The following is a 14385-nucleotide window of genomic DNA, read 5'->3' on the forward strand; positions in this document are numbered from 1 at the left end:
TCTCTCCATCTATCCATCTATCCATCTATCCATCTATCCATCTATCCATCTATCCATCTATCCATCTATCCATCTATCCATCTATCCATCTATCCATCTATCCATCTATCCATCTATCCATCTATCCATCTATCCATCTATCCATCTATCCATCTATCCATCTATCCATCTATCCATCTATCCATCTATCCATCTATCCATCTATCCATCTATCCATCTATCCATCTATCCATCTATCCATCTATCCATCTATCCATCTATCCATCTATCCATCTATCCATCTATCCATCTATCCATCTATCCATCTATCCATCTATCCATCTATCCATCTATCCATCTATCCATCTATCCATCTATCCATCTATCCATCTATCCATCTATCCATCTATCCATCTATCCATGTATCTCTTTATTTATCTATGCATGCATCGGTCCAACTATCTGCCCATCTATCGATACATCGATCTATCTACTTATCCATCCCCATCTCACTCTCACGAGATACGAACCCATCGATAACTCCATCGTCGTTCCACGAAATTGCACGGAAAAATTCACGACTCGTCCTCTCGAACACAATCTCGACGTTTACCCGAAGCGAAACAAAAAAAAAAAAAAAAAAAAAAAAAAACTGCAAGAAAAAACACAAAAATCCCCAAACGCTCGTTTTTCGACGCGAGGAAACCCCCTCGATGCCAAACCCCCTCCACCGTCGACCCCTTTCCCCGGTCCCGGATGCCGGCTGTTTTCTCATTAAGGAATGGAAAGTTTCTTGCCCCGTAACACCACCCGGGAACCCGCCCGCCTGGCCTGGTCGCGCCGCGACGGAAGCGCCGGGGAACTCTCCGGGTAACAATATGGCGAAATGAATATTACGGAAGCGTCCGGGGAAACGCTTCGACGAACATAAGAATCCATTATCGGGGCTTAATGTCTCCTCTCTGTTCGTCGTCGTTCTTTATTTCTTACCCGGAGGGGTTGCTTTATTAGCATCTCGTTTGCCGGGATGAATAGTTTCCCATTACTGGCCGATGGGAAGAGAGAGGGGGTAGTATTGGCGATGGTGGGGGAGGGTTGGAAGAGTAGCATCGACGGATTCAATGGCCGACTCGAAGCGTAATTCCTTTCCCTGGGATTAAGGGATCGGCCGATCGCCCGAAATTGCATATCGCGACGGAAAGATAGCGAGAGGCGGTGGTAGCGGGGTGGGCGGGGGGAGTGGCGGTGGGTGGTGCGCCGCGGTGGTGGGGGAAACGGGCCGCGGCGTGGCGTGGCGCGGCGTGGCGTGGCGTGGCGTGGCGCGGCGTGGCGCGGCGCGGCACCCTGACATTTCACCGCCCGGCCCTGGAAAAGGTCACACGAATGTGGAGCACACTTTTGAGCCGACAGATCGAGCGTACCTCGCGGGACCCGTGTGTTTTAGCGAGGGTCGCCGTATTATTGTCGCTCGGGCGGACTTTTGACGCGCGAAATCGACCATCCGTAAACGCGAACCGGCTTCGACGATTTTCAACGGGAAGAGAGCGTCCCTCGTACCTTTCCTACGCCCCTCCCCCGCTACCGCCTCCGTCGCCCCCGACTCGTGGAGTTTGAAATTAATTAGACGACCAGCCGAGGCGCAAGAGACGGATTTTTTCGATTGATCTCCCGTCGAGCGGATCGACTCGGTTTCCAGGTGAAAAGTCACCCGTGGAACCGAGAAGATTGGACCCGGAGTCGGGGGTTTATTTTCCAGCTCGATCCAACGGAGACTGCGAGAATCCAACCGCCCCCGCCCCCTCCTTTCCCCGCCGCCTCTCTTCTCTGTTGAAAATCAGATTGCAATCGTCTCGAATTAAGTTCACGGTCGCGGTGCGATGCAATCTGGTGACAGAGACGTCTCGTTAACTTTTTTCTTTTTTTTTTTTTAATGAAATTCAATCCCCCCACTACACTCCGGGAGAGAAAATAGATCAGCGGAGTTTGACGCGGAGCGGGGGTTGTTACGCTTTCGAGTATTGCGAAGCGGACGTGGAACGTCGAGTTCGGAAAGCGTGTCGAATATTGTGCGAACGCGAAGATTGTTGAATTTGTAAACGAAGAAAGTGACCGACAGGAGGTAAATAACACTCGGTGTGGAGATAAGGAATCGCAACTTTTAAGCAGGGTTGAAATTGATAACGTTTGATACGAACGATTTATGCGAATATAACGATCTATATGTATATGGTGAAAATATAAATTGTATATGTAAATTATATACAAGACGGTATAAATTATACTGAAGAGCTTGTGTTCGATAAAGTAAGCTATGCACGCGATTGCTACTTTTTCGTTGAATTTTTAAATCACGACAAGCGTGTATATTTTTAAATCTTAAAACCACACTAAATGTACATCGGTTCCAAGTTAAGAATCCCTGATAACAAGATATTGTTCGATCGCTTCATCCTGGTTGAAATCGCCTACAATAGAACGTCTGAACACAGAGTGTCCTATTCTACTGCCTCCTAGACTTCCATTGTATCGTCTCACCGAGCACAATTTTATTCCAAAAAACACAATGGACAATTCGTTTATTCGTTGGCAATAAACAAGTTTTCTTTCCAACGTAACTTTAATCGAACCTGGATAAACAAAAATATTTTTATCGGTCGTTGGAATGAATAATTATCACTATTCGTCGAAGCACACATCGAGTTTCCGATACGTCGACTTATACTCGTATCAAGACACTGAAATATATATTGAAATTTTCATAATTAATTATCGACGTGTTTATCGTTTCATCGTATCAAAACCACTGGCATAGCACTTAATATTCTACCGCCGAGACGATCATAAAATTTAATTCTCTGTAACATCCATAACGCGAAACAATATACTCGTTGATCCTGTTATAGTTAACACAGCAGAACTCTCGGAACAATTTGAGCAAAGTTTAAACAGACCGTACGGTTTTTCGAAGAATTGTTCGAAGATGGAAGCAAAAATTCGTGTACCGTGTACGGAATAATTTCTCGCGAATAGAAATCGTTGTTCCACCGATACAACTCGAAATAATTACCTTGTATAAATATTCATACGCAATTATTTTATTCTGGGACACAGGTCGACGCTTCGTAGCGAGAAATTTATCACCGAGATGTCGGCCGCCGCGGGGCTCGGTTTCTCAAACGTGAGGAACAATGAAATCGACCGATTCGTCTGGAACAATTCCATTCGAATGGATATCCACGCATAAATATTTATGCGAAATTATTTTAATGCACCGGCGACCCTGCTTAATAAAGGTGGCGTGTGATCGCTCGCCCGATATAGCACAGTCATTTTCCACTGCAATCGCGGTCACCGCGCATTAGAACTGTTCCGCTGTTCGGGAAACGCGAGTACTCGAATATCCGTACTCGAGCCGAGTACTCGAACGATTTCAAGTACCGAGAACGCTACGAGTACTTGGAATTTGTTACTCGAACCGCCGAGTATTCGATTCGGTTCGACGAACCGAGTGTTCCTCGCCTGAAACTCCTCGCTACCGGATTCTGTCAAATTACGCGAAAATCGATCTCGTCCCGGTTCGATAAAACAACCGCTCTCGGTCCGTTTTCTTCGTTCAGAATCAAATTTATATTCGCGCGCTTACGCGTGACAGTTGTCAATTTATCAAGATATTTCTCTCCTCGATCGTTAAATATTTCCTTATTCGCTTTTTACGCGTTTCTTCATTCCATCACCGTATATATCCTTTTCGATTATTACATATTTCTTAATTTTATTATCGAATACCTCTTTCTTCAGTTACTTAATATATTTCTTCATTTTGTTCTTAAATATTTCTTTTTCTATTATTACACATTCCTTAATTCCATTATTAAATAATGGAAATTTCTTTGTTTCATTATCCAATGTTTCTTTCTTAGATTATTACATATTTGTTTAATACCTTTATTAAATATCTCTTTGTTTCATTATCCAATGTATTTTCCTTCGATTATTACATATTTCTTTGAATTCTTTGTTAAATATTTCTTCACTTCATTATCCAATGTTTCTTTCTACGATTGTTACATATTTGTTTAATATCTTTATTAAACATCTCTTTATTCCATTATCCAATATTTCTTCTTTCAATTATTACATATACCTTTAATTCTTACATTAAATATCTCTTTACATCATTATCCAATGTTTCTTCCTTCGATTTCGTTATTAGATATTTCTACGTTTAATTCCTCTGTTTATCCCGCTTCCAAACATGGCCAAAAATCCAAGGTTCGAAACGTTAAAAATACAATCTCGACGGAAGGTTTTGTTTACCGCTTTGCCAAAGACAATTGTCCTTGTCGCGAGTCGCGGGCCAGCACGTACATATTAGAATCACACCGATGATCGAACCCGGGGGTCGGATTGGATTAGTGTTGCAAATACTTTTTCTGCCAGAAATATCTAAAAACGGTACGTGACGTGTTTGAAACAGGTCGGAGAAAATTGATTCGAGAAAGTACGAGAAACGAAATCGCGGTATAGCTGATCCGTCCGAGAAGTAAGCCTCGAGGTACCTCGGTTATCGAACAAACGCGAGCGTTTCGGTTATTGACACATTACTATCTCGAGCACTCGGGGAAGTTCGCTTCGATCGTGGATTTCTCGACGATCGCCAATCGCGCGGATTCTCGTTCACGGTGTCGTATAAATCCGCGTCCTCTGCGCGGGGTTGGCGGATCGGGATCGGGCTCTTATCCAAATTGAAACCTTAGCACGTAGCGAGCAGTCCGACCGAGCACGGTCATTTTCCACTTCGATCGAACCGCGGTCAGCAATGGGACTAATACCGTATCGATGCTACCGATAATAGGGTATAGTAAATAGAGAATTACTATTGATCTTAAACGAGCTATTCGACGTTTCGACTTTTCGGTGTTCGTGTCGTGTTTGATTTAATGCGAATATTGTGTCAATTGAACGTGTAACGATTGTTACAGGTGTGAGCAAAAATTGAATATTAATTGTAGACAATGTTCGTATTGAATTGAAGATGAATTGAAGCTATTGGACATTTTGACTTTTCGGTGTTCGTGTCGTGTTTGATTTAATACGAATATTGTGTCAATTGAACGTGTAACGATTGTTACAGGTGTGAGAATAAATTGAATATTAATTGTAGACAATGTTCCTATTGAATTGAAGATGAATTGAAGCTATTGGACATTTTGACTTTTCAGTGTTTGAGTCGTGTTTGGTTTAATGTGAATACTGCAAAATTATAAGTGTCAATTGAACGTGTAACGATTGTTACAGGTGTGAGAATAAATTGAATATTAATTGTAGACAATGTTCGTATTGAATTGAAGATGAATTGAAGCTATTGGACATTTTGACTTTTCGGTGTTCGTGTCGTGTTTGATTTAATGCGAATATTGTGTCAATTGAACGTGTAACGATTGTTACAGGTGTGAGAATAAATTGAATAATAATTGTAGACAATGTTCCTATTGAATTGAAAATGAATTGAAGCTATTGGACATTTTGACTTTTCAGTGTTCGAGTCATTCTCGGTTTAATGTGAATATACTGTAAAATTATAAGTGTAAATTGAACGTGTAACGATTGTTACAGGTGTGAGTAAAAATTGAATATTAATTGTAGACAATGTTCGTATTGAATTGAAGATGAATTGAAGCTATTGGACATTTTGACTTTTCAGTGTTCGAGTCGTGTTTGGTTTAATGTGAATATTGCTAAACTGTAAGTGTAAATTGAACGTGTAACGATTGTTACAGGTGTGAGCAAAAATTGAATAATAATTGTAGATAATGTTCGTATTGAATTGAAGATGACTTGAAAACTAACGAAACGTCCAAGAAGTACTTTAGAACTAGCATAATACATCGACAAATAATACTGTCACTATAATCGACAATCTCTAATTATTGTCTCTATACAATTGGGACTTCTCCTTTAAGAAGAGTTGCGTCCCCACCATTGTTTATTCTTCTTTGTTTTCTATATGTAAGTAAAGACACTTCTACGTGTGAGAAGAAAGGGGACGTGACACCTGTCAAAGAATGACACGGACACATTATTTCTGTACGCACTATCCGATACTTGATAGGGGAATTCTAAAAATCAACAGTTCCGGTAGCACTATAATTAGGGAGAGTCGAGTGTATTATAAACCAACTTAACCAGAGCCAGAACATAAATCGATGAATCGACCCAAAGATAGGGACGAATCGCGCGAGCAGATGTCCATTCCCTGAACGATGAATTATTTCCGTGAATATGTGCATGCTCGCTCAAAATAAAATTCACTCGAAAATAGGAACACGGATATTTCCAAAATGTTCTAAATATCTCAAGAATCGAATTGTCGAACATCATGCTCATACGTATTGCATCACTTCTATCACTAGCTGCAAACATATGCCCCAGACATTGGCTCAAAATAAAATTCACTCGAAAATAGAAACGTGGATTTTTTCAAAACGTTCTAAATACCTAAAGAATCAAATTGTCGAACATCGTGCTCATATGTATTACATCACTCTTATCACTAGTCACAGATATTCGCTCAAAATAAAATTCACTCGAAAGTAGAAACGTGGATATTTCCAAAATGTACTAAATACCTAAGGAATCGAATCGCTCGAACATCATGCTCATACATATTCCATTATTCTTATCACTAGCCGCCAACATGTACACATTTACTCAAAGTAAAGTTCACTCTAAAATAGAAACGTGGATATTTCCAAAATGTACTAAGTACCTAAGGAATCGAATTGTCGAACATCATGCTCATACGTATTGCATCACTTCTATCACTAGCTGCAGACATATGCCGCAGACATTGGCTCAAAATAAAATTCACTCTAAAGTAGAAACGCGAATATTTCCAAAACGTACTAAATACCTAAGGAATCGAATTGTCGAACATCATGCTCATACATATTCGATTATTCTTATCACTAGCCGCCAACATGTACACATTTACTCAAAATAAAGTTCACTTTAAAATAGAAACGTGGATATTTCCAAAATGTACTAAATCGAATTGCTCGAACATCATTGATACGTATTTCATCACTCCTATCACTAGCCACAGACACGTGCACATTCGCTCAAAATAAAATTCACTCGAAAGTAGAAACGCGGATATTTCTAAACTATACTAAATACCCAAAGAATCGAATTGCTCCAACATCATTGATACGTATTTCATCACTCCTATCACTAGCCACAGACACGTGCACATTCGCTCAAAATAAACTTCACTCTAAAGTAGAAACGCGGATATTTCTAAACTATTATATACTAAATACCCAAAGAATCGAATCGCTCGGACATCATCGATACGTATTGCATCAGTCCTAGAGGTAGCCGTGGTCAGTGAACCGGCGCGTGCACGTGCAACACCGAGGAAGGGACCACGCACGCGTATTGTTCGATTTCGATCGAAGGGCGAGGTTCTCCCCGAAGAATCTCGATGAATAATCCAAGGCGAGTGGGCGACGTCGGTTCCGCACCGTCGTTGACGCGTTTCGTGAATAACCAGGTGGCAAGGGGGGGCTCCACGTCGCTACGTGATAAATTCTTGGCTCGTTGCGGCCCGCTGATTAGTCTGCGAGTGCCACGAATGCTTGGCTCGGCCCCGGCGATTCCGCGCGCGAATCCAGCCGAGACGCGTGCGGGACGCGTCGATCGAAACTGGGTTATCGGTCGCCCGGTGTATCGGTTTTGCGATAAGTCCAGACGAGATTGCAGGGTGTGTCGCGAGACGTACTGTCTAAGACTGCCTCCCAAGTGAACTTCGAACAGTGACAAACCCGAACGAACGATTCACACGACGAAAAAGAAACAGGGGATGATTTATGGATTGGACAAGATTCGACGTCTCTTTTTAAGGTCTGGTTTCATGTCATAGTTGGTTGATTTAACAAACGTTGTACGAGTTGGGATAGCTTAAGGTTACCTGGTGAGAATAGTCTAGAGTCCTAATTGAAGATCATATAGGAATAAATTTGACTGGTAGGTTGATACAATGAAAAGTAAACAAGGGATGATTTATGGATTGGACAAGATTCGACGTCTCTTTTTAAGGTCTGGTTTCATGTCATAGTTGGTTGATTTAACAAACGTTGTACGAGTTGGGATAGCTTAAGGTTACCTGGTGAGAATAGTCTAGAGTCATAATTGAAGATCATATAGGAATAAATTTGACTGGTAGGTTGATACAATGAAAAGTAAACAAGGGATAATTTATGGTCTAAATTGAACAAGATTCGACGTCTCTTTTTAAGGTCTGGTTCCATGTCATAGTTGGTTGATTTAACAATCGTTGTACGAAGCTAGTTAAGTGAGTTAGGATAGCTTAAGGTTACCTAGTGAGAATAGTCTAGAGTCATAATTGAAAATTATATAGCAATAAATTTGACTGGTAGGTTAATACAATGAAAAGTAAACAAGGGATAATTTATGGTCTAAATTGAACAAGATTCGACGTCTCTTTTTAAGATTTGGTTCCATGTCATAGTTGGTTGATTTAATAAACGTTGTACGAAGCTAGTTGAGTGAGTTGGGATAGCTTAAGGTTACCTGGTGAGAATAGTCTAGAGTCTTAATTGAAGATCATATAGGAATAAATTTGACTGGTAGGTTAATACAATGAAAAGTAAACAAGGGATAATTTATAGTCTAAATTGAACAAGATTCGACGTCTCTTTTTAAGGATTGGTTCCATGTAATAGTTGGTTGATTTAACAAACGTTGTACGGTGCTAGTTGAGTGAGTTAGAGTAACTTGCCTAAGTTGCCTAGTAAGGACAATCTAAAGTCCTAATTGAAAATCATATAGCAATAAATTTTACTGATAGGTTAATACAATGAAAAGTAAACAAGGGATAATTTATGGTCTAAATTGAACAAGATTCGACGTCTCTTTTTAAGGATTGGTTCCATGTAATAGTTGGTTGATTTAACAAACGTTGTACGGTGCTAGTTGAGTGAGTTAGAGTAACTTAAAGTTGCCTAGTGAGGACAATCTAAAGTCCTAATTGAAAATCATATAGCAATAAATTTTACTGATAGGTTGGTACAATGAAAAGTAAACAAGGGATAATTTATGGTCGTGTTTAGATTGGACAAGACTCGACATCTCTTTTTAAAGTTCTATTTTTTAGTCGGTTGTATTGTCTATCGATTGATCAACACGGTAGAAAATGTTTAAAAAAGATCTCGAATTTTATCCATTCTGATTTTATGTTGATCAGTCCTAAGATTGACCTTAAGATAATTATTTTGGGAAACTGTTGACAAATATCAGACCTTGCGAATTAATGTTTTTTGAGACATCGAGTAGAATGTGTAGTCGAATAAACGATTTATTTTTTAGTTGTTTACCGACTATTGTTGCTAAAAGTATCCATGTATACAGAATCTTTTAAAATAGGATTATAGACCGATGGGTCGTCGATTTATATTTAAACGATATTTAGCGACTATTGTCGATGGATAATAATACAATCTTCCAAAAGAGCCATGAATCAATTTGTAGATCATTTACATATTTTGCATTGCATAATTTTTGTGGAGCAATGTGAATAATAATACAAAACACGATGCACTGTAGCTAAAATTGTAGAGGATCATCATTTTACTGTTTTTGTCTTTCTTTGAAGAACACAGGACATGAAATTTTGCTAACGAATAACGAGTATTGCCTTCCTTTCTTTTGTATTTCATAATTATGATCGATTATAATTTTACACCGAATTCAGTTTTTAACAGCGATGTTGTTGCAGAGATAATCCTCTCGTGACGATGGTTGGGCTATTTATGCGCGACGATTGCTTTTACTTCTGATTCCAAGTATTAGAGATTACTGTACTTTGTATACGACGTATCGTCGATTACCAAATACACTGATGGACGATGTTTATTAAAATTCCACGAGAGATAATTTTAGGGACGGTTCAACGATAGATTCTTATCTTGTTTAGAAGACTTAATTCAAACAGAAGATTAAAATAAGGTTACTGTTCCTCGGATGGCTTCGAAAGATAAACAACGCCGTACCCGAAACGATTCATCATTTCCATCATCGTCGACCAGATAGCTCGACGCTATTGGCTTTTGTCGAATTTATGGCCGTCCCGAGAATTGAACACGGACCCTGACATTGAGCACGTGGCTGAGCAAACCAGATATTAGGCGACGCGCACTGGGTCAGAATACATTCGTAGCGCGGCAATGATAATCGATTGTACCTAGTTGGACAAAAATTCGATAAGTAAGTTTCTCGATATCGATACATAATTGTTTTCATCTCCTTTTTGTTGATTCACCAGTTGTCAATTAACAAAGTCATTAACATTAGTAATCGAATGTACCTAGTTGGAAAAAAATTCGATAAGTAAGTTTCTCGATATATGAGATAATTGTTTTCATCTCTTTTTCGTTTTGTGAATTAACAAAGTTATTAACATTAGTAATCGATTGCACCTAGTTGGAAAAACATTCGATAAGTAAGTTTCTCGATATAGATACATAATTGTTTTTATCTCCTTTTTGTTGATTCACCAGTTGTCAATTAACAAAGTCATTAACATTAGTAATCGATTGTACCTAGTTGGAAAAAAATTCGATAAGTAAGTTTCTCGATATATGAGATAATTGTTTTCATCTCTTTTTCGTTTTGTGAATTAACAAAGTTATTAACATTAGTAATCGATTGTACCTAGTTGGAAAAACATTCGATAAGTAAGTTTCTCGATATCGATACATAATTGTTTTCATCTCCTTTTTGTTGATTCACCAGTTGTCAATTAACAAAGTCATTAACATTAGTAATCGATTGTACCTAGTTGGAAAAAAAATTCGATAAGTAAGTTTCTCGATATAGATACATCATTGCATTCATCTCCTTTTTGTTGATTCACCAGTTGTCAATTAACAAAGTCATTAACATTAGTAATCGATTGTACCTAGTTGGAAAAACATTCGATAAGTAAGTTTCTCGATATAGATATATAATTGTTTTCATCTCCTTTTTGTTGATTCACCCATTGTGAATTAACAAAGTTATTAACATTAGTAATCGATTGAACCTAGTTGGAAAAAAAATTCGATAAGTAAATTTCTCGATATAGATGCATAATTGTTTTCATTTGCTTTTCGTTGATTGACCAGTTGTGAATTAACAAAGTCATTAATATTAGTAATCGATTGAATCTAATTGGAAAAAAGTTCGATAAGTAAGTTTCTCGATATAGATGTAAAATTGTTTTCATCTCCTTTTCGTTGATTCACCAATTGTGAATTAATAAAGTCATTAACATTAGTAATCGATTGTACCTAGTTGGAAAAAAATTCGATAAGTAAGTTTGTTGATATAGATACATAATTGTTTTCATCTCCTTTTCGTTTTGTGAATTAACAAAGTCATTAACATTAGTAATCGATTGAACCTAGTTGAAAAAAAATTCGATAAATAAGTTTCTCGATAATGATACATAATTGTTTTTAATCTCCTTTTTGTTTTGTGAATTAACAAAGTCATTAACATTAGTAATCGATTGTACCTAGTTGGAAAAAATTCGATAATTAAGTTTCTCGATAACGATACATAATTGTTTTCATCTCTTTTTGTTAACTCATCAGTTGTGAATTAACAAAGTTATTAACATTTTAAATACTATTTAAAGACACAAAGAAGAGAACACACAATTTGTTTAAAGCGTACTCGTCCTTATAGCTTGGATCGTTACTAACAAAGTATCGATTTAATAATCCACAAAAATTTGTTCAACGAAAACCAAAGAAAAACGTATAAACTCAAATATTAATATATTCACCTGCAAAACAATTCCCACGTAACAAAAATAGGAAATAACTATCAAAAATGAGAAGAAAATCAGATTACTACAAAAAAGCAAATTAATTATATTCAAGAAAATTTCTATACTTCAACAAGGCACAAAATCTAGAAAAAAATCTCAAATATTCTTCAATTTCTCCAGCCATCGGAACATAAACAAACTATTGTAACCTCACAGATTCACGAACAAAATGCTTGCAACTATAAGAATCTTACGAGATCGATTATTTACAAATCCGTACGATCGACGAAACACAAACGAGCGCGTAAAGTTACAACACTTCTCGTAGTTTCTACTAAAAAAGAAAAAAAGTCTCAATAATATCCTCTAACTCTTGAAAGCTATAAAAGGTAGGTAGACTCCTCGAGCAGCGATTTTTCGTAAAACATTACCACCCGCGTCGAGCCACCGTTAATTACCGCAATTAACCGCCGGATTATCCGGTCGGCGATAAAAGGAACGCGAGGTTCGAGCTTGGAATCGCGATATCGTCTTACTCGGCGCGCGTCGCGACGCTCGGTAAAAATTCCCCCGCAGCTGGCGCGTCTACACGCGGTGCGCGTCGTTATCACTATCAATAGTCTCCGATACGCTTTCGCGGTGACAAGGGCTGCAGAGGTATGGCGGGGACCACGGGGCTGGTGCACGGACCCGCGTTGCAATAAACCACGTTTTATCGCCTTACGGTTGAAACTTCTCGAGCACGCTCAGCGTGGCTGTTGAACCACACAGGTTCATTGGCTCCGTGATCGCGGCTAGAAAATAACGTGGACACGTGTCCTGCTTTTGTACGCGTGCTACATTTACGCCTGGACGATACTTCGTGTTACACGTGCTACACATTGGGGGGTCGGTATCGCGACGCAGGCAAGTGTAGGATGCCCCAGAAATGAACGATCGAGCTTTGGAAATTTATTCTGGTCGCTGGGAGGACGACGATGGAACGACTCCGATAATGTAACTTGACAGGTAACTTGACAGTCGGTCTGGAACCGACGGAACATTTTCCAGCGATAATTCTCGGTATAATTTTGCGGAGAGTATTAATAATTGAATCTTTGGAATTTTATTCTTTTTAATAGTTTTTGAAATATTCAGATGGGAATCGGTGGAATATTTTTCAGTGATAATTTTGTGTATAATTTTGTAGAGAATATTAAAATTCAATTTTTGAAATCTTATTCTTTTTAATAGTTTTTGAAATATTCAGTTGGGAATCGATGGAATATTTTTCAGTGATAATTTTGTGTATAATTTTGTGGAGAATATTGAAATTTAATATTTGGAAGCTTATTTTTCGTAATAGTTTTTGAAATATTCAGACTGGAATCGATGGAACATTCTCCAGTGATAATTCTGTGGAGAATATTAAAATTCAATTTTTGAAATCTTATTCTTTTTAATAGTTTTTGAAATAGTCAGTCGGGAATCGGTGGAATATTTTCCAGTGATAATTCTTTGTATAATTTTGTGGAGAATATTGAAATTTAATTTTTGGAATCTTATTTTTCGTAATAGTTTTTGAAATATTCAGACTGTAATCGATGGAACATTTTCCAGTGATAATTTTGTAGAGAATATTAAAATTCAATTTTTGAAATCTTATTCTTTTTAATAGTTTTTGAAATATTTAGTCTGGAATCGATGGAATATTTTCCAGTGGTAATTCGGTGTATAATTTTGTAAAGAATGTTGAAATTCAATCTTTGAAATTTTATTTTTCTTAATAGTTTTTGAGATATTCAGACTGGAACATTTTCCAGTGATAATTCTGTAGAGAAATTAGAGAATATTAAAATTCAATTATTGAAATCTTATTCTTTTTAATTGTTTTTGAAATATTCGGTCTGGAATCAATGGAGCATTTTCCAATAAAAATTCTTGACACGATTTCGTAGAAACTATTAAAACTCAATCTTTGGAACGCATTTTTTAAATACTTTTTCTTAATAGTCTATGAGATATTCAGTCTGGAATTTTCGTAGAGAATTTTGAAAGTCAAATTCTGGAATTTATTTTTTTAATAATTTTTATCAAAGTTTCTGGGATATTCAGCCTGGAATCAATGGAACATTTCCAGTGGAAATTCTTGATACTGTTTCATAGAGAATTTTGAAAGTAAATTTTTGGAATATTATTGTTTTATAAGTGTCAAAGCATTCGGTCTGGAACTGACGGAATATTTTCCAGTGAAAATTCTAAGCACAATTTTTTTTTGAAATTTTATATTTAATCTTTGAAATCTCATTTTTTAATAATAGTTTCCAAGACATTCGATCTGGAACAAACGGAACACTTTCCAGTGAAAATTCCACGTACGATTTCTTCTAGATAGAAACTTGAAATTCACTTTTCAAAAGTTCCTTTTTGCGTATACTAGAGGTATTAGTTCTTAAGAGTTTACATAAAAGCAAATAGTTGCTCGAAGTACAAGACGTGGACAGACAGATTAAAAGGACGAACTAACTCCCTTTGTAGTGGAATGCGAAACGTACTTATTTGATCGCGCGCAGTGTTGTTGCTGACTGATA

General features: G+C 37.7%; 1 protein-coding gene across 4 annotated transcripts in view; it reads left to right on the forward strand.

Annotated features, from left to right (window-relative positions):
- LOC143147646 (protein FAM135A) overlaps positions 1 to 14385 on the forward strand; it is a 59905-nt gene that overhangs the window by 5802 nt on the left and 39718 nt on the right. The window contains exon 1 of one of the 4 annotated variants that reach the window (XM_076313093.1): positions 12729 to 12823. The exons of the other annotated variants lie outside the window; for them this stretch is intronic. The gene's annotated coding sequence lies outside the window, so the exon portion shown is untranslated. Of the gene's footprint in view, positions 1 to 12728; positions 12824 to 14385 lie in introns of those variants that run through there. 4 annotated transcript variants of the gene reach the window in all.

This window comes from Ptiloglossa arizonensis, chromosome 1 (assembly GCF_051014685.1).
Source record: "Ptiloglossa arizonensis isolate GNS036 chromosome 1, iyPtiAriz1_principal, whole genome shotgun sequence".
In the NCBI taxonomy this organism is placed as follows: Eukaryota; Metazoa; Arthropoda; class Insecta; order Hymenoptera; family Colletidae; genus Ptiloglossa; species Ptiloglossa arizonensis.